At 28.7% G+C, this 17,595-nt stretch overlaps 1 long non-coding RNA gene across 1 annotated transcript; it reads right to left on the bottom strand.

Annotated features, from left to right (window-relative positions):
• Positions 1 to 13,357: 13,357 nt before the first annotated feature.
• LOC111640713 lies at positions 13,358 to 17,051 on the bottom strand. Its single transcript, XR_002759309.1, has 3 exons — positions 16,934 to 17,051; positions 13,992 to 14,183; positions 13,358 to 13,670 (listed from the first exon to the last, which is right to left on the bottom strand). It is a non-coding gene; the product is annotated as an uncharacterized LOC111640713 (long non-coding RNA).
• Between the last annotated feature and the right edge of the window lie 544 nt (positions 17,052 to 17,595).

Genomic DNA, 17,595 nt, shown 5'->3' with positions numbered 1-17,595 from the left:
GCCCGCGGGCTATGATAAGTTGGACAGCGCTGCCTTATAAGATACTGTTGGAATGTTTATCGTGACTTCATTTTGGCAATTTTGGTTCCTTTTATTTTGAGAATCTTTTTTTAACGTGACCCGAGAGAGCTATTTTATGTTAAGAACGTTGATGGTATGGTCAATCGTCTCCATTGTGTTTATAAAGTTTCTAGTGAGAAATTCAATATTTTTGAAGAAATTGTCTGAAAAATTTAAAATTTTCAGGAGTTATTTAAAATTTATTCTTTTATTTTTCTATTAAACTTAAAAGAATTCGAAAACTACGTTCATCATCCCATTGTTTTCTATTAAGTTTTACAGAAAAACGTTCAATACTTCATATATCTTCTCAGGAGAGTCGCCATTTTGAACTGAGATTATATCCTTTGCTTCGTTCCACATCTTGTAGCTTTATTTCAAGAAACATAAGATGGAAGAACAGGAAAATTTCATAATTTATTTTTCTACACAAGTTTTTGAAATTAAACCGTTCAGAAATAAATAAATCTACGAGTATAACTTATATTTGTTTTTAAACTATAACAAGAATTTTTATATAAAAGAAATACAAAGGATATAACATTCAGAAATACTTGGCTGGGTGACACTACCGTATTTTCAATTCCGAATGAACTGCTTCTTAATTACATAATTAATATTATCACATTCATTTAAATTTTTAATGAATGTGCAGAACTTTAATATGGCGATTGTCTCGTGCAAAGTTAAGCAATTCAAACGTATGGTAGTACAGTACTAATACCCTTCACGTTGTAAGTTGTCGTTTCTGTAGAATTAATAATAATTTACAATAGCTGTTATTAATGTAAATCTATGAGGGATGGCTTCATTTAATTACTTGAATCGCCGTATTAGTGCCGTTGGGATGTTTCTGTAGAAATTTCTATTGATAAGGTGATAGCTGCGTATTTCTATTATTGGTAAGACAGATAGAAGAAGCTGTCTTGCCGAGAAGCCGAATAATAAAAGCAGAGAATTACTGTAAAGTTTAATGAGATTTTCTTAACAGCTTCGATGAAGTATATTTAAATAGTAAGTAACAAAATAAAGAATTTACAGAATTAAAGTATTAAATGAATGATAAAAATAAAAGTTTTCTGAGTATTTCACGCTTTATCGGAAGACACGGGTTCGGATCCGACGACTTCCGATCAAAGATTTTATCCGCATTATTTTTTCAAAATGATTATATTAACTGTGTATGATTTTGGTGTAATTTGTTGGACAACGTTTATTAATATTTGTTGGTCCTTATTGAAGAACAAGGCCACGTCTTCAGCAAAAACAGTTGATGGTTCGATTGTTATTGCATCAATTTAAGCATTAAGCTGGCTACAACAGTTGCTATTGTGTTTAGGATATTTCTAACACGAAACCACCTCACCGAGTTGAATATATTGGGTGGATATGGATCCAATAAATCGTAAAGCACCATACAATCTAACATCTAAACAAAAATTCATTAACAGGTACCATTTTATTATCTCTCTTTTGCAATAATCATCGGTGATATTACCTCCAGTTTGCGTGTAGTATTTCTAATAATACTTTTCCTATATTTTTCATTTTTTCCAGTAATTAATAGTATTGCTTTAATAATGCACTAGATCCATACAAAAATCAGAAACTTTTTCGTAATGACTTTATGTGAAAAGCCGTATAATGACTAACCATTCCCTAAATATTCATGTCTTATGGTGGATTCGAACCCGGGAATCTGGAGAATTATCAGCAACGCCTTAAAATATTCTGCCGCCAAATGGGCAAATAATGGATCGAAATTTAACACATTCGACTATAACAATTAATTACATCATAAAATTATATTCGGCGATTGCCATTACGAATAAAAATAATTTTTTACCTTTTGACATTTAAAATTTGTTCGGATAATTGTTTGAAATTTTCCAGAGAAATTAATTAATTATAATATTTGTGTCAAATTAACTTGATAAAAACGCGCGGAAATATAACAGCCAAGTATTGTTCGATCGCGAATTAGTTCAATTGTTGACGAACAGATGGCGTCACAAACCTGATAGCAGTAACACGTGGTCTTCTATCAAGTTCTTAAATCTTCAGGAATCGCTTCAAAGAATGATTATTATTCAAGTTTTGTAATGGAAAGAATACAGAAAACATGTTCGAAAACAGTAGTATACACACAGTGGATCATGTATCGGAGTGTATTTTCTTTATGGAAGAACCATTTTTCATACTCTGAAATTAGAAAAAAAACTCATAATAATGATTTATTTATACGTACAAACACTATTATTGTTGTTAGTACACATTCATACACATATCAGGTAACTAGTAGTGTATAAACAAGCATCCTTTGAGTGTTCCTCCGTGTTCTAGTGTATACGTAACGCTTGTGTTGTATTGTGTATATGTGCGATCTGCAGAGGGGAATACCTCCAGGGTTGACTTTCTATGGGAAACTGGTCCCTATATAGGTGTTACTGACCCGGCAAACTCCACTTGGCCAGGCTCGAATACAGGACCAACCACCAATGTTCGGTGGTTTTATCCATTCGGCCACTGGGTGTTAGAAAACAAAAGAGCCAATTGTTTTTTAGTTAAACAATAGCCTTGATAATGTGTTACGACATACCGAATGATGATAGATATCGCTGTTGATGCACATTAATGTCATACTTCTTTATAAAACTTACAGGAATTTATGGAAAGATTTCCTTCCGACTGAAAATTCTGGCATTCGGCATCATCCTACAGGATAATTTTGTTTATAGGATAGTTACAGATTAAGGCAGCGTAAGCGGATCGAGGATTGGTTATAGAAGATTTCATTTTAATTCAAAAAAAGAAAAAAAATATTGTAGAATTTGGGAATATATCAAATAGAAGCTTGGAAATTGTTTTCGTTTTCCTTGTAAAAGACTTTATAAAGTTATATTTTTAATAAATTCTACAAAAATTTGTGAATTTTAGTTATCGAGCATTGTTTTTTTTTATATGAAACCTGCAACAATTCCCAAAAATTACGTCAGGAACTGAAGAGCAATGACAATTAATTGAATAAATGTGTACAGCAATCTCAGCAAATACTTTAGTGATGTCAACAATGGTGAACAATTACAAACTTAACGTGTATTTACTGTATATAAGTGAATTATATAAGATACTTTTATATAATACCTGAACTAAATGATTGATATTTAACGAAGTAAACCAAATTTGTATGATAAATCGAGCGTTGAGTTAATCTATACGGGTTAAGATTTTTATATTTTATAATACAGAGCGTAAAAATGGCGTTGTTTACTTTCAAATTAATGGAAATTTCACGATTGAACTTATAAAATTCGTAATTTACGTCGATATTGTGTTTTATTATATATTTACTTTATATGAAGCTTGTATCTAACGTAATCATTTCATATATATACAATTTATTGGGAACATCATCATATCACTTAATGAAAATTTGAGATTAAATAACAATCCTACAAAATAATTGAGTTTTCCTTCTTGTATTGATATTTTCCAGTTACGTCGGCACATCTTTTGATTTTATATTTCTTATTGGAAACTTGAAATTTCAACTAAACAGCGTGTTGTGTATTCATTTCGCTTTACTTATTGTGAATTTAGTGTATTATTATTTCAAAAAAATCAGATTAATAGTTTGTAAAATCATAAAAATACATCTAAAAGCGAAAATATTTCAAAAATTTATTCGAATTTCCAACAGATTCTTTTGATTCTGAAGCCGGGTGTTTTCTTGAATAAGTCATCCCATTGTTTAGGAATATATTTAAAATAATTTTACGTATTTATATAATATAATAAATATAACTCTTAATATCAAACTCTACAATGAAATCTCTAAGGATTCGGCTATTTATACTATTCAAAATGATTATCCTTCTATCTACAGTATTATCCTTTTTCTTCTGGTGACAACTTCCGAAATTAATTTGACTGGGAGAAATTTATTTTAACTTAAACGCTTACAAAAATAAGAAAATCTATTTTAAAATACCATTTTAAATAGGAAAAGAAGTGTTTTAAATATTTGAAAAATATGCCTCTATATGCAAACGTACAGTCAGACATACGAACACACATCAATACCCTAATTTATTTATAGTTAGAGACAGGCTTCCTTAAATAAATATATAAATTATAAGTAAACAAAACAAAATTAAGAATTCAAAATGTATTTTGAAGATTAACAATCACACAAATATACTACGATATTATATTAATTTATTTATAATTGAATTAATTATATTATGGACATTAATATATACTAATCTTAAGGTGTTCGGAATTAAAAACACATAAAGATAATAATAATCTGCTCTCTTCCCTAATAATAATGTAAAATAAGAAAGTTTAGTAATAAAGCGTAGTTTCTACTTAATACATCATCATCACTAAGTGTACCTATCATCTATAAAATCAGTAAAAACACTTCTACTTATATATAAATATTCTAAGCGCAGAATAATTTTGATTTTAGATACTAGAATCTATTTACAATGTGTGAATATATGTTCAAGAATCATCATAGATGATGATGTTTACAGATTATGGTTTTAAAAAAACTTACTCCCAATCTTTATCAATGTATAAATGATTGTGTTGCGGTCATACCAGCATTTATTATAGATTTTTTTAATCATATTCCATAAATATCATCATACATGATTCCTCTTGAATTAATATTTGAACTTATTTTCATGTGTTCATTCGTCTATGGGTGTTTTTAACTAGATTAGCTGTTTGTATAAACTATATTTAGTATAAATGGATATATTTCGATGATATCTGTTGATAAAATGATACTTAAACTCACTTGATACATGCAGAATGACTCTACAGTCCTTATGTAGTATGAATCTTTAATAACTTCACTTCTATGTGAGTTATAAACAATCTGTAAAATGAAATAAAGAAACAATTTATTCAAGATTTAAAATATTTAATTATAATAATATTAACTTTCAACGTTTCCAGGTTTGTGGCTTAATTGCTCAAGTATCTCTATCTTTACACTAAAACTTTAACTTTCAGGTTAAAGAATGAGAAATTTGCCTATTAAAACACAACTGTAATTTTATTAATTATATTTATAGTTATACGACAGCTTCAGAGCAGAAAAATAAAGATTTTAGGGCAGTGACAACACGTTAATAGTATCAATAGAATGTAGGGAGGGTCACAATTCTCGTGCAAGAGGGAGGTTTCACGCTTCATTATATACACTCTATTGACTATTGATGCGGCGAGAGGATCAATCGTCAGAAAAATTCAAGCTAAACCTCGTCTCTAGAATGTAAAAGCGAGTCCAAAACATTACACAACATATTTTTACTGGCTTTGAGATTTAAAAAAAATTAAATTAAATTAAACTGATCGAGATTTTTGTTTAAAATTATCCAATTTGTTAATTTAAATCGTACATTTCAATACGAAAATAATTTAATAAGATTAAAACCTGAATTTCTTGTATATGCCAACGACTTTACAAGTTTTTAACGAAGTTAAATTAATAATTTCTCGTGAAAATTAATAGAATAAGAGTAAATATATAATGAAATGAAAAGGATATTGTAATATTAACTAAAATTATTTTGTAAATCATTCTAGAAGCCCGAATATAGAGAGATAAACGTTAAATTCTACTACTTCTAAGACGGTATGTATCCTTCAACGCCTTTAACAAACAGAAAAGATTATAATAATGATAAAAAATAAACAAGAAACAAGTAAATAATAAGAGTAATAATTTAATAAATAAAAAGGTCATATTTTTCGAGTGTGTGAATAGGGGTGGGTTCATCCCCAGCATATACACCACTACAATGCATTTACACACACACATACATCATAATTAAATTCTACATTTGGTTATGCTTATCGGGTTTAGGGGTGAGGAGGACGGTGGGTGTGGGGCCACTCCCTAAAACATCATTAAAATGAATTAGGTATGTCCTCAAAGTTGCACCCTTATATCTTAATTAGATGTGGATGAAATTTAGGGAAATAATCAAAGGAAATTAAATTAAAAAAAAAAGTAAAGTGAAAATAAAAACAGCAGGCAACAATTAAAATTATTAATAAGTAGCAATAAGCAATGAAAAAGGAAAAAAAACCCAACAATTCAAATAATAATAAATCAATAAAAGCGGCAAACAACAGCAGCAAAGCATAAAAATAGCACAAGCACAACACTAGAGTATAACTAACAAAAGAATTAATTCTTAGTAAATTAAGTAAAATAATAATCGATATTTTAACATTTTATGCAAATTTTCCAACGTGTAAACATTAAAATAAACAAATTTAAAGCATTATTGTGCTTAAAATGAGTGCAGAATTTATATTTAATACCTTTTAAATAATTGCAAATACCATCAGACCAATTACAAATTTATAATTAATTTACTAAATAACTAATCAATTAATTGTAATTTATGCTTTTTTTTTATAAAATAAAATAAAAAATTAAAACGAGTTATATACATAAATTATTCATTTAAACGACGAATTTTATAAGGAAAGTAACCTTATAGGGTATATACAATTCTACATTAAATCACTGATAAAATTACAATTAAATTTTCGAATAAGTTATTTAAAATAATTACATTAAAACTGAAAAAAATCAGTTTTTATAGGATAATTTCTTGTATTTTATTGGAATATTTCGGTGTGTAGAAGCGATTTTTATTTCTACGGAGGCGTGTAATAATTTATAAATTTTTAAATTAAAATTTTAAGCTATAAATTTTTTAGTTATTAAATTTATTTAATAAAATTCCCTTCAACTCTTGAATTATTAATGTACAAAGGTCGCGTAATATAAAAATACTATATTTTATATTACTGTATATACATAGAAGTCATTAAAGTAGCTGAATGGTAAGTTCTTTTAGTAAATTTTACTGCTTTTTTTAAATAAAAATTAATACAATTATAATTAATTTAAACTATTTAATACTTAATTACAATCAATTTTAAATCGTTTGTACTTTCTTAACTTTATAAATATGACTTTTTTTTGGCTGTTTGGTATTACTAATTTGTTTTTTCCCCCCATAAATTTAACAGAAAATCCATGGAAAAAGTGATTTTAACGTTACTAACTGGAATTTTATCGATTTTATCATCATCTTCATTTGGTACAGGTAAATAAATTCTGTTTAAACGGATGATTAAAGCTTATCTTTTGATTTTTTAAAAGTATTTTAGCTTAAAAGTATCTAAAAATTTATTTATCTTACTTTAACAGGTGATGATGATTTCAGGTTTAAAAATAAAAGATTTAAAGAATATAATGAAAATTTCAACGAGGATTTAATTAAAATTGATGGAGGAAATGATAAATTATGGGGTAATTCGTCTACTTATCAATTTTCAAAGGTAGATCCGTCTAAAAATAATTTTATAGAAAAATCATACGGAGAAATTCTAGTTAAATTTGCAAAAAATAACTCAAATTCGCCTTCAAAAAAGTCAAATAAAATGGAAAAATCTAAATGGAACCGTGGAAGAAACTATTTAGAAAATCGACTTAATTTTAGCTCAATTCAGAGATTAATTAATAATATAAATCGGTATAAAAGTTCTATAATTAATGATAATAACGAATTAAAGAACGTTTTCGTGCCAGCAACGTCTAAAAAATCAACTGGAAATGAAAGAAGCAAGATGGAAGTGAAAGCTAACGACAAGTTAGAAGCATTTTCAGGTACAAAAAATGATTATAATTTAAAATTTTACACAATTACAATAATAAAAACGCCAATTTCTACAATTGAAAATGACTTTTTGGATGAAAATAATGTTATAAACACGTCAGACGGATCTAAAATTGTTTATCCCGAAGAGAAATTACAAAGATCTTCGGTTCCAAAAATACGGTATTTAGAGAAAGAAAACGTCAAAAATGAAAAAATTTCGAACGAAGTTTCAAGTCTACGAAGTAAAATTGTGAATAATTTTCTAAACTTTGATAGAATAAATCATATTTTATACTTTAAACAATTACTTCAACGATTTAAGAGGAAGAGAAGCGAATCGAATAGAAAAGAACCAAAGAAAATTAAGGATATTAATTTAAAAACGTTAAAAATCGGTACAAATAATAATGATGGAGACGACTTTGGATCATTATATGAACATTTAAGTGAAAAGCTACGAAAATACAAGAAAAATTCGAATAAATTTTTAAGAAAAATTGGTAAGCGAAGAATTTTTTACTTTCCTAGAAAAATTTTACATAAAAATGAGTTGGATAAAACGAGAAATAATGTGATAAAGTACAAGAAAACACCGAATTTACCATTAATTATCGCATCCAAAATGAGTGGAGAGAAAAAAATAAATAATAAATTCAGTGAAAAATTAATTTTTAAGCAATCTAACGTGTCGAATTCATACCAGAATCGACATAAAAGATCACTTATTAAATCTGTACTTAGCGACGCTTCTGACAGATCTCGCAAGAGACTTCGACCTTTAACCAATCTGAGAGAGACTTTTTTTGACTCCAAAAAACATATTCGACTTCCAGAAATATTAATGAGAGTCAAAGAAAAAAATAAATTGTCACATAAACATTCTGATGAAAATACTAAATACAAGAGCGTGTTTCGTTTATGTATTTTAAATTTAAATTGTAAAGAAGGTAAAGATGAGAGAAAAAGTACAGATTTTGATCAGAAAGAGTTGAAAGTAGTACCGAAATTTCATATAAAATATAAAGATCATTCAAACAAAATTAAAACTGATATTTCTAAAAAAATAAAAGCAGAAGAAAATACTGATAAAAGCGAAAATCTTTACATTCCTGTAATTAGTGATGCTCGCGTGGATGCTGATTATCTTTCTAAAATGATTCCAAGTGAATTCAAGTTCTCAAAATCTTTCCAAGATGGTAGCATGGATGCTGGTTATCTTTCTAAAATGATTCCAAGTGAACTCAAGTTCTCAAAATCTTTCCAAGATGGTAGCATGGATGCTGGTTATCTTTCTAAAATGATTCCAAGTGAACTCAAGTTCTCAAAATCTTTCCAAGATGGTAGCATGGATGCTGGTTATCTTTCTAAAATGATTCCAAGTGAACTCAAGTTCTCAAAATCTTTCCAAGATGGTAGCATGGATGCTGGTTATCTTTCTAAAATGATTCCAAGTGAACTCAAGTTCTCAAAATCTTTCCAAGATGGTAGCATGGATGCTGGTTATCTTTCTAAAATGATTCCAAGTGAACTCAAGTTCTCAAAATCTTTCCAAGATGGTAGCATGGATGCTGGTTATCTTTCTAAAATGATTCCAAGTGAACTCAAGTTCTCAAAATCTTTCCAAGATGGTAGCATGGATGCTGGTTATCTTTCTAAAATGATTCCAAGTGAACTCAAGTTCTCAAAATCTTTCCAAGATGGTAGCATGGATGCTGGTTATCTTTCTAAAATGATTCCAAGTGAACTCAAGTTCTCAAAATCTTTCCAAGATGGTAGCATGGATGCTGGTTATCTTTCTAAAATGATTCCAAGTGAACTCAAGTTCTCAAAATCTTTCCAAGATGGTAGCATGGATGCTGGTTATCTTTCTAAAATGATTCCAAGTGAACTCAAGTTCTCAAAATCTTTCCAAGATGGTAGCATGGATGCTGGTTATCTTTCTAAAATGATTCCAAGTGAACTCAAGTTCTCAAAATCTTTCCAAGATGGTAGCATGGATGCTGGTTATCTTTCTAAAATGATTCCAAGTGAACTCAAGTTCTCAAAATCTTTCCAAGATGGTAGCATGGATGCTGGTTATCTTTCTAAAATGATTCCAAGTGAACTCAAGTTCTCAAAATCTTTCCAAGATGGTAGCATGGATGCTGGTTATCTTTCTAAAATGATTCCAAGTGAACTCAAGTTCTCAAAATCTTTCCAAGATGGTAGCATGGATGCTGGTTATCTTTCTAAAATGATTCCAAGTGAACTCAAGTTCTCAAAATCTTTCCAAGATGGTAGCATGGATGCTGGTTATCTTTCTAAAATGATTCCAAGTGAACTCAAGTTCTCAAAATCTTTCCAAGATGGTAGCATGGATGCTGGTTATCTTTCTAAAATGATTCCAAGTGAACTCAAGTTCTCAAAATCTTTCCAAGATGGTAGCATGGATGCTGGTTATCTTTCTAAAATGATTCCAAGTGAACTCAAGTTCTCAAAATCTTTCCAAGATGGTAGCATGGATGCTGGTTATCTTTCTAAAATGATTCCAAGTGAACTCAAGTTCTCAAAATCTTTCCAAGATGGTAGCATGGATGCTGGTTATCTTTCTAAAATGATTCCAAGTGAACTCAAGTTCTCAAAATCTTTCCAAGATGGTAGCATGGATGCTGGTTATCTTTCTAAAATGATTCCAAGTGAACTCAAGTTCTCAAAATCTTTCCAAGATGGTAGCATGGATGCTGGTTATCTTTCTAAAATGATTCCAAGTGAACTCAAGTTCTCAAAATCTTTCCAAGATGGTAGCATGGATGCTGGTTATCTTTCTAAAATGATTCCAAGTGAACTCAAGTTCTCAAAATCTTTCCAAGATGGTAGCATGGATGCTGGTTATCTTTCTAAAATGATTCCAAGTGAACTCAAGTTCTCAAAATCTTTCCAAGATGGTAGCATGGATGCTGGTTATCTTTCTAAAATGATTCCAAGTGAACTCAAGTTCTCAAAATCTTTCCAAGATGGTAGCATGGATGCTGGTTATCTTTCTAAAATGATTCCAAGTGAACTCAAGTTCTCAAAATCTTTCCAAGATGGTAGCATGGATGCTGGTTATCTTTCTAAAATGATTCCAAGTGAACTCAAGTTCTCAAAATCTTTCCAAGATGGTAGCATGGATGCTGGTTATCTTTCTAAAATGATTCCAAGTGAACTCAAGTTCTCAAAATCTTTCCAAGATGGTAGCATGGATGCTGGTTATCTTTCTAAAATGATTCCAAGTGAACTCAAGTTCTCAAAATCTTTCCAAGATGGTAGCATGGATGCTGGTTATCTTTCTAAAATGATTCCAAGTGAACTCAAGTTCTCAAAATCTTTCCAAGATGGTAGCATGGATGCTGGTTATCTTTCTAAAATGATTCCAAGTGAACTCAAGTTCTCAAAATCTTTCCAAGATGGTAGCATGGATGCTGGTTATCTTTCTAAAATGATTCCAAGTGAACTCAAGTTCTCAAAATCTTTCCAAGATGGTAGCATGGATGCTGGTTATCTTTCTAAAATGATTCCAAGTGAACTCAAGTTCTCAAAATCTTTCCAAGATGGTAGCATGGATGCTGGTTATCTTTCTAAAATGATTCCAAGTGAACTCAAGTTCTCAAAATCTTTCCAAGATGGTAGCATGGATGCTGGTTATCTTTCTAAAATGATTCCAAGTGAACTCAAGTTCTCAAAATCTTTCCAAGATGGTAGCATGGATGCTGGTTATCTTTCTAAAATGATTCCAAGTGAACTCAAGTTCTCAAAATCTTTCCAAGATGGTAGCATGGATGCTGGTTATCTTTCTAAAATGATTCCAAGTGAACTCAAGTTCTCAAAATCTTTCCAAGATGGTAGCATGGATGCTGGTTATCTTTCTAAAATGATTCCAAGTGAACTCAAGTTCTCAAAATCTTTCCAAGATGGTAGCATGGATGCTGGTTATCTTTCTAAAATGATTCCAAGTGAACTCAAGTTCTCAAAATCTTTCCAAGATGGTAGCATGGATGCTGGTTATCTTTCTAAAATGATTCCAAGTGAANAGCGAATATATTTCTCTTACACATTTTTATCTTTTTTTTTTTAATTAAAAAGATGTAAAATTTACACTTATTTTTTACTCCTATGCTCTTAAGATATGTGGGAGATGCAACTGCAGATAAAAATCATAAAATTATTAACGTTTTTATATCAAGTTACTAGTAATTTTAATCGGTTTTGAAACTTTGATAGCCTATTTTAATATTTTGATTAACAATTTAACTAAAAAATAAACCTTTAAAAGTATAATATAAGCTTAAAAATTTAAGAAATTAACATTACATATACAGAGGTTCAATAGGGCAATTAAAGATTTCATATACGTAATTTATGTGCAGAGTATAACACAAACAAAGCAGTATAGTTAGCTGCTTGAAGTGTATTAACTCATAGCTCTTATCTTACATTATTTGGAAATTTTGAAATATGAATAAGCTAAATGATTTTCAACTAATCTAATTATCAATAATAACGTAACTTATAGATTATTTGACTGTATAAACAAACGGAATTCAGTAAATAAATCTTTTCCTAAGTCTCTAACATAAAAGGAAGCCTGCAAGAGGTAACATTATTGTAGACTTCCTTTGTTATTTGTGTAAGCTCTAGGATAGGACTGTGAATCAATCCTACAGCTTACACAAATTCAATCCTATCCTACAATGAAAAAAAATCTAATTAAGTATTCATAATCGTCTATGTTCATTTCTGTAGTTCCCTGCGATAATATTTTTAAAAAATTTGAAATTATCTAACTATATTAGAGAAGATATAGATCATATTCTCACTCCATTATTTAAATTAGTTAATAATTATTATAATTTATTCATTGCTCTTTCTCTCATTCAATATCAACAATTTTAAAATAACTAAATATTATTACTGCGGGAATATTTAATAAGGAAACCGTTTTATAATTTGAATAATTGGATAATTAAACTAATTAGAAAATTTATAATATTGATATAAATGTAATTCAGTGAATGAGTCTTTTACTAAAGGAATTAACATGAAAGGAGATAGCATTCCTGCGACTTTTATATTTGTATAGGCTCTAGGATAAGACTGAAAATCAATTCTAGAGCTTATACAAGAGCTATCCTATAATCCTACGACGATCTATTCAAGTAAGATTACTCCTATCGTAGAGCTTTACACAAGATTATTCTAGACAATTATCAAGAATATTTACAAATAATAAATAAATTATTCATTTAAATTAAGAAAATATTCTTTTATAAGTCAGTTATAGTTTATATTTTTGATAATACATTTGTTCTAATCAGAAATATGAATTTAAAAAACCCGAATATTCAGATTATTATTCGAAGTTTGTGTTATAACACAATGATGGAAGCAGAATACAAAAAAGGCATGTCTTTCAACTAACTGTAAGGTCAATACAATCATGAAATCAATTTTTAAAAAAACCACTAAAACTGTGTTTTTGAGGATAAAAATTAAAATATAATTACATTATTTTACGTAAAAGCTAATGAGAAAAACGATTTTCCTTTAAAATATATCTTAATTTTTATTATTAAACCAGACTTTAACCGTGTCTTTATCTAACGAAAGATAAAAGTAATACGTTTTGTATTCGATTGAGGTCTGAACCCATGTCCTTAAGTGATGTATCGAAAGCTCTAACCTGAAGAAACACATTTATCTTGTCTTCTAATCCTCTTAACCTATTCTGGAAACGTTTATCGTAAAGCGTGGGTTCCGATCTCATCAGGTTTTCGGCGTGTACAAAAGCTTTCTATATTTTCCTACATAAAAGACAAACTTTCTCTTCCATACGCTCAACTTTTCTTATATAAAAGCTTAATTTTTTTCCTATTTAAATAACTGATTTTCTTCCTATAAATACAGAAAAACTTAATTTTTCTCAAGAAAAATATATACAAATAAAACTTGTCTTAATTATTTCTAATATACACCTGTAATTATAAAGCTATTCTAAAGATACTAGCATTAATTTACAACGCAGTGCTTCGCAAACTTGCTAAAATCTTTCATAAAAAGTCACTTTTACATTTAAAAAAAAATTACAAAATATAATAAAATTCTAGCATTTTTTTAAATTGTATTTTTGTCCAATTTTTTGATACGTTCGGCAGAAATTAATTCTGAAATCAAGCGATATAACTACGAATGAATTAAGAGTTTTCATTTACTCACCGCTTAATTTAACATCGATTGAACACGTCTAATAACGCATTAACGGCTTATTAATTGTTGTCAATCCAAGAAAACACGCACCGACATCTAAAAAAATTCCCATTATTCCATCTATCAACTGTCTGAGGGACTACAGTTACAGATTTCGATATTCGAAGTAAATTTATAAGTGCGAATCTGCTCGTCTTTCATCTAAAAAAAATCGTCAAAAAAGTAAAAGAAAATTATTATATACATCTAATACACCCGATATAATAATTAAAACTATCTGATATCGTCTTAGAATATTTATTTTTCTTATATTAAAAGGTATTAAAATATATGAAAGTGGAAACGTGCAGTTTCGACTGGAGTTTTCTCCAATTTTACTTATCGTTTTCTGAATTTTGTAGTTTTATTACATCCGAATGAAGCGAATATATTTCTCTTACACATTTTTATCTTTTTTTTTTTAATTAAAAAAAGATGTAAAATTTACACTTATTTTTTACTCCTATGCTCTTAAGATATGTGGGAGATGCAACTGCAGATAAAAATCATAAAATTATTAACGTTTTTATATCAAGTTACTAGTAATTTTAATCGGTTTTGAAACTTTGATAGCCTATTTTAATATTTTGATTAACAATTTAACTAAAAAATAAACCTTTAAAAGTATAATATAAGCTTAAAAATTTAAGAAATTAACATTACATATACAGAGGTTCAATAGGGCAATTAAAGATTTCATATACGTAATTTATGTGCAGAGTATAACACAAACAAAGCAGTATAGTTAGCTGCTTGAAGTGTATTAACTCATAGCTCTTATCTTACATTATTTGGAAATTTTGAAATATGAATAAGCTAAATGATTTTCAACTAATCTAATTATCAATAATAACGTAACTTATAGATTATTTGACTGTATAAACAAACGGAATTCAGTAAATAAATCTTTTCCTAAGTCTCTAACATAAAAGGAAGCCTGCAAGAGGTAACATTATTGTAGACTTCCTTTGTTATTTGTGTAAGCTCTAGGATAGGACTGTGAATCAATCCTACAGCTTACACAAATTCAATCCTATCCTACAATGAAAAAAAATCTAATTAAGTATTCATAATCGTCTATGTTCATTTCTGTAGTTCCCTGCGATAATATTTTTAAAAAATTTGAAATTATCTAACTATATTAGAGAAGATATAGATCATATTCTCACTCCATTATTTAAATTAGTTAATAATTATTATAATTTATTCATTGCTCTTTCTCTCATTCAATATCAACAATTTTAAAATAACTAAATATTATTACTGCGGGAATATTTAATAAGGAAACCGTTTTATAATTTGAATAATTGGATAATTAAACTAATTAGAAAATTTATAATATTGATATAAATGTAATTCAGTGAATGAGTCTTTTACTAAAGGAATTAACATGAAAGGAGATAGCATTCCTGCGACTTTTATATTTGTATAGGCTCTAGGATAAGACTGAAAATCAATTCTAGAGCTTATACAAGAGCTATCCTATAATCCTACGACGATCTATTCAAGTAAGATTACTCCTATCGTAGAGCTTTACACAAGATTATTCTAGACAATTATCAAGAATATTTACAAATAATAAANATGGTGGCATGAATGCTGGTTATCTTTCTAAAATGATTCCAAGTGAATCCAAGTTTCCAAAATCCTTCCAATATGGTGGCATGAATGCTGATTATCTTTCTAAAATGATTCCAAGGGAATTCAAGTTTTCAGAACCTTATGAAATGAATTCATTAGACACTACTAATCTGAAAAATTATGGAATTTTCCTCCCCAAAAGACCTTATAACAGATTTAGATTTGATCGAAATCATCCTTATCACTTGGCTAACCAAAATGATTATGGTCTAGGAGCCGGTGTAAGATTTGAAGATGGCGAAGTTCGAAACCAATTCTTAATATCACCTTTCCAGTACTTTAAATATTTTCCAGCTTGGTCCTTTAAAATTTTCCATGGAAATTTGTTTGGTTTGGTTGTCTACAATGATAACGTAAATGGAAATAACAACATCATCATCCCTACCAAAATTAAATATAGAAGATGGCACCCTGGAGGGCCTATCTTTGCTTATCCTCTGAATCAAGATGGAACTCGCAAAGAATTTTTCTTAATTTTGTTTCCTGGTTTGGATAATTATTTGTACTATAAAAATAAAATTTTTAATAATATTGAAAGGTTAAATTTGCCAATATCTATTAATGATAAGAACGAACAAGTAACATATTCGATGGGGAATAAAGTGAACGGCGTTGAACATACGAGTAGATCTGATGATGATAAGACGGATAAAATAGACGATTTCAACTTTAGTATAGAGAAATTTACGGATAATTCTGAAATTTCTAAAAATATCGAAGAACATAGTGAGACAAACGATATTTTCTTAGAGTTTTCAAAGAATATACACCGACTCGACGATAGTAAAATGGCCGAATTGCTTAAAAAACTAAATCTTTCTTCTAAAACGGAAAAAGACGATTTCAAAAATAAATTACAGATTATTTTGGATGAATTAAAAGGGAAGAAAAAAGGTTCTAAGGATGATCCTGTAGAAGATGAAAAGAATTCGGATGCTGTGAAGTGTGATTGCAAGGGAGCTGAGGAAACAAGTAAAGATGTGTCTAAATCTGAACAAAATATAAGTCCTAAAGATGAGAAACAAACAGAAACGACTCTATCTGTATAGTTAAAATGATAATTAAAAATGAATTTCTGAAGTGTATCACAATTCATTTTCGAAATTTATCAACTGTTATAGATAGTTTTGGACGTTTCTAAGATATATAAAGAATAATTATAGGTGTGTAAACGTCGAAGGAATTAAATTTTGAATACGTTAAAAAATGTGTTATTAGAATAAGGCCTACGTATTTACATCAATAGAATCTTCCAAAAAATCATTCTTTACTTTGAATTGCGTTTTATTAGAAGCTTTTTGAATTTCAATAACAATTCTGTTGAATACACTTTATTCTTCTTCTATTCTTTAACATTTCTGTAAGCCTTTATCATCTCGTATTTCTTCGTTAAATTGGCTTTTCTATAAAAAAAAATAATAATAATAAATGTCGTTTTTTAGTAAAAGACTCAAAAAATTTAATGCATTACGTGTACTTTTCAATAAATTCGACAATTTGTTTACGATACGTTCCTACAGTAAATGTATTAATTACTGATTAAATTGTTTTTTTTAGAATAGAAATTCGTGTTTAACGTCTAATAATTACGAAAATTCTTAAAAAATATTTTCAGAATAATTGTTTTATATTATTAATATACAAAAGAATCTTTCCGTCGTTCAATTTTTTTAGATAAAATGTACTTTTATATTTTCTTTTTGAAACCGTGTCCTGTTTTATATTTGTGGCGTAATAAACACTAGTATTGTGTTTTATTCTAAAGACACATGGCAAATTTTCCATCAAATTCCTTTATTAGTTGACTAATAATCAACTAATAAAGGAATTTGATGGAAAATTTGCCATGTGTCTTTAGAATAAAACACAATACTAGTGTTTATTACGCCACAAATATAAAACAGGACACGGTTTCAAAAAGAAAATCAACAAA

The sequence above is a fragment of the Centruroides sculpturatus genome, unplaced genomic scaffold (assembly GCF_000671375.1).
Source record: "Centruroides sculpturatus isolate CEXI.00-Female unplaced genomic scaffold, Cexi_2.0 scaffold163, whole genome shotgun sequence".
NCBI lineage: Eukaryota > Metazoa > Arthropoda > Arachnida > Scorpiones > Buthidae > Centruroides > Centruroides sculpturatus.
This window is presented reverse-complemented; position numbering and strand designations above follow the sequence as displayed.